The sequence below is a fragment of the Panulirus ornatus genome, chromosome 20 (genome assembly GCF_036320965.1).
Source record: "Panulirus ornatus isolate Po-2019 chromosome 20, ASM3632096v1, whole genome shotgun sequence".
In the NCBI taxonomy this organism is placed as follows: Eukaryota; Metazoa; Arthropoda; class Malacostraca; order Decapoda; family Palinuridae; genus Panulirus; species Panulirus ornatus.
In genome coordinates, this window is record NC_092243.1 from 6872403 (window position 1) to 6882152 (window position 9750).

At 37.1% G+C, this 9750-nt stretch overlaps 1 protein-coding gene across 1 annotated transcript in view; it reads right to left on the reverse strand.

Moving 5' to 3' along the window:
- Positions 1 to 9750, reverse strand: part of LOC139755889 (dystrobrevin beta-like) — a 167836-nt gene extending 158086 nt beyond the window's left edge. The window contains exons 1-2 of the mRNA XM_071674599.1: positions 9568 to 9750; positions 6630 to 6679 (exon numbers count right to left, since the gene is read on the reverse strand). The gene's annotated coding sequence lies outside the window, so the exon portion shown is untranslated. The remainder of the gene's footprint in view (positions 1 to 6629; positions 6680 to 9567) is intronic.

The following is a 9750-nucleotide window of genomic DNA, read 5'->3' on the forward strand; positions in this document are numbered from 1 at the left end:
CACAACACACAAAAACAGAGCATGAAGCCCTCTCGCTACCAGATAGCGACATCGAGCAACAAAGCTCACGAGGGCTTACAATTACCGCGGTCAAACTTTGCGATTCACGAGAGCCAAACCCTCCCTCCCCCTCAAGGACTGGTATTAAAAGATGCATCTTGAACGAGGCGGTATTTCAGCAGGTTCTGGCTGAAGGGTGAGGCTGGAAGCTGGGACGGGAAGGTGAAGCTGGTGTGGCTTGGAAACTGAAGTTGGAAGGTGATGGTGGAAGGTCAGGTTGGAAGGTGATGCTGGAAGGTGAGGTTGGAAGGTGATGGTGGAAGGTGAGGTTGGAAGGTGATGCTGCAAGGTGAGGCTGGAAGGTGATGCTGGAAGCTGAGGGTGGAAGGTGATGCTGGAAACTGAGGGTGGAAAGTGATGCTGGAAGCTGAGGGTGGAAGGTGATGCTGGAAGCTGAGGGTGGAAGGTGTGGTTGAAAAGTGAGGTTGAAAGGCAACACTGGAAGCTGGTGTTGAGAGGTGAGGTTGGAAGCTGTGGCTGGAATAACAGGCTAAAAGTTTGGGTGGGAAGGTGAGGCTGGAAGTTGGAGAGCGAGGCTGGAAAGTGAAGCTGGAGGGTGAAGCTAGAAGCGTGGACTGGAAGTTGAGGCTGGAAAGTGAGGCTAAATGCTATGGCTGGAAGATGAAACTAAAATCTGGGGCTGGAAGGTGAAGCTGGAGGGTGAGGATGAAAAGTGAGGCTGAGAGCTAAAGACTGGAAGGTGGGGTCGGGGGCTAAGACTGGAAGGCAAGGCTGAAAGACGAAGCTCCTATGCCAGGCACATCACAGCTCCAGAGGCCCACCACCAGTATGGATGAAGCAGCGTTTGACAGTCCTGACTGGAGGCTGAGGCTGGAAGCTGTATACATCACACGGCTGCAGAGTTACACCATCACGCCATATTATGTACAATACAACACAACGATACTTAAAACACCTGGCACATTGCGGTAAACAAAAAAAAAAAAAAAAAGATCCTACTTTACTGATCATTATCTTACAAAAAAAATATCCACTCAATCCATTTCCTTTTTAACGGTGAAATAGTGTACCCTCTACAAAAAAAAAAAAAAAAAAAGTTATACAAAATATCGCTACCTCACTCTATGAATACCAACACTATGATACGTATCGAAAAGCTGAAGTTAAAGACGATAGAGGCGTCTACAATGGCCTGAGGTTCAGTTCATATACTTAACATTTTTCTGGGAAAAAAGTGAATTATTTTTACATCTGAACCACACTTATGGCCCGGAGACAAATCTATATACTGGTCGACCCACCTCACAATTTTTCACTCTGGATAACGAAAGAAAACTTTTTTATCGTTTGTAAATAATCAGAAAAACAAATCAAGACCAATATCCCCTAACCACAACCAAGCTCTATAGACTTTCCGTGGTTTCCCCTGACAGCACGTTATCACCAGTGTACCACATATTTTCAATTGGTTCTATCCCTTGCACGCCTCACACCCACCCGCACGTTTAGCCTCCCCCCCCCCAAAAAAAAAAAAACAAACTTAAAGCATCATTCACTCCAACCTTCCACCTCCTCCTTGGTTTTCCCCTCCTTGTTCTTTCCACTTCCCATATGTACGCCTTCTCAGTCATCCTCTCCAAGTGTCCAAACTATTTCAGCATACCTTCTGCTCTCTCACCCATACTCTTCATACTACCACACTTCTCTCTCTGACCCCTTTCATTTCTCAATCAACCCACCACACAACCCATACTGTCCTTCGACACACACACACACACACACACACAACATCTACCACATTCCAGCCAGTTTGCTCAGCCCGGGGTGGAATAACACTAACATCTACCACACAATCCTCCCAGTTTGCCCAGCCCAGGGGGAATAACGCTGACAACTACCACAATAAAAGTAAGGCATATTTCGTTCTGTTGCAAAGGATGTCTTTATAAGGTGCGCAAGCCCCCCCCCCCCCTTCCCCCGTAACGGTAACGAACCAATAATGTTTGAAGTTGGAGGAAAGTTTGCTACAAGTGATCACCAACTAAATACTTATGAGTCTACTTTCAAACACTACATGTAATGTTGGTTTACATGACAGTCATATGAGGCCACTTTCAACACTGCATGTAAAGTTGGTTAAAATGACATTCGCAAAAATATACCAGATTCTAAACATGCAAATTTTAATGATCTTCGCCATGCTCTTGGCAAGCAAACCTGGGATGATATGATCAATGAAACACAACAAGAGCATAGCTTTGAAAAGTTTCAGTAAAACTTTCAGAGCAGTAAAAGGAACATACATGCTAAGGTGGTGGAATGGTGAAGCAAAAAAGTGCCTGTTAAAGAAATTAGTTTTTGAGAAACACAAAGAAACCAATAACCAACATAATGAGTAAATTATGTAATTCTGTATAAAGAATGTGAGAGTTAAATGGCAAAGTAAACATCAATATGAAGCGTATACTGCTGAAAATAGCAAAAGAAACCCTAAAGAGTTTTACAGTTATGTTAAGAGTGTCATTACCCAGTCAACTATTTCATTCATTATGGCAAATGGTAACTTGGTTCAAGGCAATGAAACCACTGCAAAAATCTTTAGTGACTTTTTTTGTTTCTATATTTATGACCAAATACAACTTATGTTCCAAATCCAGTCACTGTTAAGGAGAGCATTAGTCAACAAATTTATATAAAAACTGAAGACATACTATCAGCAGTAAACAAAATGAAAATACATAAAACGGCAATGACCTGATTAAGTTTTATCCGAGGACAATGAAAGAGGCAAAAATTAGATAGCTAGGACCTTAATTGCCCTTTTCAAAAAGTCATTGGCTATGGTTAGACATAACAAGTGGAGGGTCACAAGGATCAATCTTGGGACTGGTTCTCTTTCTCTAGCTATACATTAATGATACTGATAGTGGGCTGCACTGCAAGATATCTAAAATTGCTGATGATGCAAAGCTAAGAAATAACTCTACAAATAAACTTAAATATGTACAGCTTCAAACTGACATAGGCAAACTGATACTGCACTCATAGGTGGCAAATGAATTTTAATATCAGCAAGGCAAAGTTTTAAATTTCAGTCACAGAAATGATAATGCAAGCTGCAGCATAAATTCTGTTGAACTGCAAAAGGTGAATAAGGAAAAATACTTGGGCACAATAATCTATCGTGACTTAGAACCAAGTAAGCAGTGCACAGCAGTAACAAGAGCAAACAAAATTCTTGGATTCACAGGTACAGCCTTCAAATCCAAGTCCACAGAAATCATCCTTACTCTGCAATTAATTAGCTTATCCCCTTCTTCAATAATGTATTCAGTTTTGGTCACCCTACAGAATGGAGAGAATCCAATGATGAGCTACCAAGAAACAATCCTATGAGGGCAGATTAAATGACTTGAATCTATTTAGCTTAGAAAAGAGAATATTAAAAGGTGATCTAAAACAATTACTCAAAATTATCAGAGGTTTTTATAATCTTGCTCTATCAAGTTACTTAAGATCTGATTTATCTGGTTTCACTAGCAGTAATGGATACAAATGTTTTACCTTGAATGAGGCAAAGAACTTTTTCTTCAACAGGGTTATTAACATATGGAATGATTTGCAATTTATAACACTTGAAAGCTTAACTATAGATACGTTTAAGAATAGACTTGATAATATTTTGCTTCAAGTCCACGACTTCATAATATCTGCACTAACTTAGTCACAATGACAATTTGAATTATCTGTATGCCTTCTAGCTTTTACTACACTAATCTGTAAGTTTCTGATATCTTCCACTATCACAACCAGCCTTGAAAGCACACAATGGTCTGTTGCTTTTTGAATTCCTTTGTATTTTTTGGTATTTGTGAAGTGCTAGAAGCTATTTCAGTGCAATGATAATGAAAATGGATATGAACTGTCTTTACCATGAATCTGTTTGGGCAGTACAGCACAAGAGTGTCAAAAAAATACACAGGCTGCTGCATGAAATGTAAATTAACATTCATAAGTATATAAATTATGGCAAGTATACCTGAGTAAATACTCCATAGAAGAGCCTCAGAGGCATTGTTACCTGAGGCAAATCACCTTGTCTACAGGAAAATTAATATACAGAATAAGTAAACAAACCGTTACAGCACACCATAGAACAACCTAATCATTTAACCACAATGGCACCTCTACTGAATATGAACAATGCTTAAGCATAACCCTTAAATATAATGGCTTGAAGTTTGACCTGATTCTTATAGTTAGGTTAAAGGCCAGCAAATTATACCCAAGGGTCATAGCATCATACTCAAAACTTAATAGGGATGTAAGGGTAATCTATGTCACTGATTTAGTGACAGACTCACCAACAGAAAGTCATATGTAGTTCTACATAGCAAAGCTTTGGGTGGCTGAAAGTGATGTGTGGTGTACCATAAGAGTTGGTCCTTGGCTTATTCATACACAATACACTTTAATGATCTAGTACTGGGTCTCATACCTAAGACCCCTATAACTTTGGTTGATACAAAACTAGGAAGTACAGCTATTAATAGAAAAGATTGAGAAATAATTCAAAGAGATCTTAACAAACTAGCCAAGTGGTCAGAAAAATGGTTGATGAAATCCAATGTAAACAAAGGTAAATTTATGCCCTTGGGAGATACGAGTACTAAACATAACTATCAAATATCTGGAAATCCGTTAACAAAGGTGAATGACAAGAGGGACCTTGTTTTTATTACCTAGCTAAAGTTGACTAAACAGTGCCTAGCTGTAAGCAAAGGAGAATACTAGATGCTAGGTGTAAAAGCTAAGATCATCACCTACAAAGCACCACAAACAATGCATCCCTTTTTAATGCTCTAGTAAGATCACAACTTGAATAAGCAGTCCAATTTTGGTCCCAAAACTACAAGAAACGAGGAAAATTGGCACAAGTACAGCACAAAGATGGGCAACAAAATTGATTCCAATCTCCAAGAAAGTGACGTGAGAAGAGGCTAGAATTTTAGATTTCTTTTCTCTTAAATTCAACAACGTAAATCAAGAAGGTCTATTTGTAATACAAGAGAAAACTGAAGGCTAAATGATGTAATTCTTTGCAAACTGGTGCACTGAACACTGGAATAAGTTATGAACACTATTAATGAAAAGACCATATACTTTCCAAAAAGTTAGATGAATTTTCATTATTTCAGGTATCTATCGAATGAACATTGGGAAATAACATATGTAAACATTTAATTCCTTTTTCTCACACCAAACCCTAAGTATATACTGACATGCTGTAGAGGATGCTATAATCCATTAAGATTTTGTGGTAGGAGTTCCACTTCCATTCTACCTTGTTAAACTCCACATGGATTACTTCATCATTGCATGGTTTTTATTTCAATCTTTTTCGTGTCGGCTAATGTTGCTGGAGGAAGTGAAGGGTGAGGAGATAACCCTCTTACTGTTCCATCTTTACCTCATCCACTTAGAACAAGAATAAATAGATTGAAACAAAAAAATCTTTCGTGTGGGCCAATGGGCCCTGTACTGCCTGTCTTTCCCAAGTGCTCCATGTACCTCCGTTGTTTCTATGAGTTCTCTTCCCTGTAACTGTTCTACATTCATCCTTACAGAGGCATACTTCAAATCTCATTTTTCCTGTACTATTCCATGTGCTGTCTAAGTGTCTTTTATTCCCTTCAACTTCGTTGTAAGCATACCATAACTGGTGTAGAGACAACATAATTAACTCATCAAATTCATCCAAACTATACGTGACTAGGGTCTTATGTAGTTAAGCACCAGAGCTTCATTAAGCCACTCTCTGCTGAAAAGTATAAACTTGATCAAGCTCTCTTTCCCTCACTAAACCCCAACTTAACTAAGTATAAATTTCCTTAAATGCTCACTCTTTTGTTCTTCCAATCTCCCAGCACCAAACTTAATAAGCTCTCAGTCTGCCAAAAGTCCAATGCCAAGCCCCATTCTGTCAATCTCCCACTTGGTCAAATCTTCACTTCAGGCAAGCCCCTATTTAGCTTGCCACAGCTTCAGCCATATCTCATGTGATCAGCATACCCAGTATATTTCATTCAACCAGTACCCTCAGCAAGTCTATTATACTTTACAACAACATCAGCCATTCCTACAAAGCATTGTTATCACAAACTGAAAATTTTTACACAGTTACAAATTTAGCAATTACTATGCAAATTAAATCCTTTATAAAATCAAATTACAGTTGAAACTTTCGAGTGTCATTCACATTAATGGGATTGAGTCTTGTTTTAATTACAGGACTGGTATGTATCCCAGATCTTCCATCTTTTTTGTTATTTGTTCAAGGTACAAATATAATAAGCTTAGTTATAAATGTACATACATTTATAGTACGTTAGAAACTTGTTTCATCTCTCACATTCAAGTAACTTTTAGGTACATTAATCTCAGGCTGTTACAGTACATCAAAACCTATATAACTTTTTCCTCTTCCTAACATTTAATTTTCAACAAACCAAATACAGGTACTAATGCATGAATATCCATTTATAGTATGGATGGACAACTTTCACAGCATTCAGAGTGGCTTTCATTCTTTCAGTGCTGGTACTCACCAAGAGAAGATTACAGCTACTGATGCTGGGAAATCTTTGTTCATGGTAGCCTGAAAAAATAGAAATAAAAGATCTTTACACAACATGTAGAGGTTGGTATTATATTTAAAAAGAAACAACTTCAGTAACCCAATTCTGATCAGTGAGTCTGATTTCATAACAACCAATGTTTTATTTCCATCGCAATGTCCTGTTGCAAAAACCCTTGGGAGAATGTCTTTCATTAAACATAAAGAAAAAGCTCACATCCACATAAATATTCATAAAGTGAAGCAGTTGTTTGACTTGGTACTCACACTCAGCTGTTAGATTTGTTTATAATGCTTGGGAACGAATCCACATGGTTTTTACATTAATAGATCACTTGCACTTTTATTTTTAAGCTAATCCACTATCTTTTAAATTAATACAGCATTTGCATTTTTGTTTATTTTGCGAAATTCTACTTTACTATCTTTGTACATCAAACTTACGCTATATGCAGTAGTGTTTCAAAAGATTGATAAAGAACTGTACGGCAAAGATATAATATTTCCTAGTAGCGAAAATAGCACAGCCATAAGTATGTCCCAGTCAAAGCCATGTCACTGAAAAATGCAAAACGTCACATTCATTAAAAAGCAAAATAAATATGCAAAGGGATTCATTTAAGCTCCTGAAGTGTTTGCACAACCAATTCTTAATGGGAAGGTCACAGGAGGAGAAAAACATTACAATAAAGAAAAATGATAAAAGTACAGTTTTCTCCACTTTACTATTAGCTTTGAACAGAGAGTTTTGTCCTGCAGTGCTAGTGTTGTATCTAAACAACATAATCACAGTTGTACTGTATTATCTTAAACCTAACTTCATGTGTAATTTTTCATTTATACGTCTTTTATACTAAATTTTTTTTTTTTACTCACACTTGGTTGAGATCTGGGTGCAAGCATTCAAAAAACTCGTATGTGCAAAAAGTATGCTTATTAGAGAATTCTGAATTAAAAAGTACCAATTCCTTATCTTTCTTTTAAAAGCTTAGCATAAAGCTACATCCACCACAATATTTTTCACATCTTATTCAAGAGTTAAAGATCAAGACCATATGCACTATCACTATGCAACTGCCGAAGTTTCCTTATAATATTACTTTTGATGAAGAATATCATGAAATATTAGAACTATGCCACATGCTTAATATATGTACATAAATGAGTATAATTATAATGTTGAAAAATGTGTAATCAGATAGACAACCATGCTATTTTAATGTTGACAAAGTCATTTCTCTTAAATGCCAAGATATTACATAATCATATCTCCTGCAGAATTTCTGTACCCTCTAGAATTGGTAAACTCTTCTTCAAAACTCAGTGCTGGAGAATGCGGAGGACTGATTAGGAGGTTAAGTTTCATGTTATGCAAGCATGAAGATGTTGAAAGTTAAATAAAAAAAAACAGAACTTAACTCATCTTCAGTGAAGAATGGATGACTCAGTCAATTTCATCAACCGAATGCCAGTTATGTATTACTCACTCTGGATGTCAGATTCACATTTCCTGGACCTAACCTTGGTTACATGAAGCTAGTGTAGTTTAGGAAATCTGAACCTAGGAAAACTTACTGAAGTTTGGTTTACTTAAGTCACTTTCACATGCATCTTATTTTCCAATCTTCTACGCCCTTCCTTCCTTTGTCCACTTTATATATGGTAAAAGTTAACCATCAAATCCATGATGGAGAACACTTCAAATGACCATTCCTCAAACCAGACACTGAAAACCAAGATTTACAGCCTCAGTTATTACTCTTTTGCTACTGTTAATCATTACCAATGTGTTTCAACAGTATGAATTTCTTGCTTATAAAACCTACAACCTCCAAATCCCACAAATAGTCACTGTCAGTATCTCTTGGGTGCACAAATGATGTACTTACAGCCAATCAGGCATGTTAATTTCCATTTCACTAACCAAGGATAAGTAGTGGAATAATTGCCTTTAGATAAATCATTTCTGTATAGTGTTTGTCTTGTAAGAATTCATACAAGAAAACATGACTGAAATATTTTCATGTACCACTACAGTTAATCTTCACAGAATATTCAGTATAATGGCACTAGCTTCACCACTAAAAGTCTAATTCATGTCTGCATCCATATTACGTTTTAAAAATAAGAGATTTTGTTCTGTATTGCAAGTGTAATATTTAGCTAACAGAATGATAGCTGTGCATCATGAATTTGAGCATCATATTTCATTGAATGATACTGAATAAGGTAATAGCAGAGAGAATTGTGTATATCATGGACATATAAAATCCTTATCTTAAAGACAAAATGATGTTACATATATACCATAATTAAAATCATCTGCTGCTAGGAATCACATGGCTGCTCACTGTGTAATTTGTTGTTGACATCTGGCACCATTACCACGATACTCAGTCATAAGTATGGCTAGTACCAGTAAAATGCTGAACATTTGCATAAATCTTGAACACTAGGAAAATTAGGTGAGATTTTCATAGGTTCTGATGATTCTTTGCAAGTGTGTTAGTTACCTTTATAATAATTTTCACATATTTTCCCTTAATGCTCCACTACTACCTTAACTGATATTAATAAAATATGATTCTCCATTTATGATCCACATCTATCACTATATTCTCTAAATACTATAGAACAGAGGCAAAAAAAAAAAAAATCACTCAATGTTCAGAACTAAGAGATGCGGAGCTGAGGTAGACTACCACCTCTACGCCATCTAATACTTACCTGGATAATCCAGGAGATTACCACTGAGCAACATTTAACACTAATTCAGCACCCTTTTTTCTCCACACTGTTGGACCTGTGTGAACAACATGAGTAACCATATACTTACGAATGTCATGGCCAAGGCTTGTCTGCTATTGATCTTTACACACTGCAATACAGTTTAACGTTTGGCCACTTACCTAATGTACTCTGATGAACCCATGGCTTTTCCCGAGTCTTGTGTATGTGTCATGCAAGCCTGACAACCAGAATGCTTCTTCTTATCATGAAAGCAGCCCACTAGCACGTAACACTCCAACCAAGAATAGTCCTTACGACGCTGGCCCTTGTTATACTATCTGCTACAGCCTATAGCATCCCAT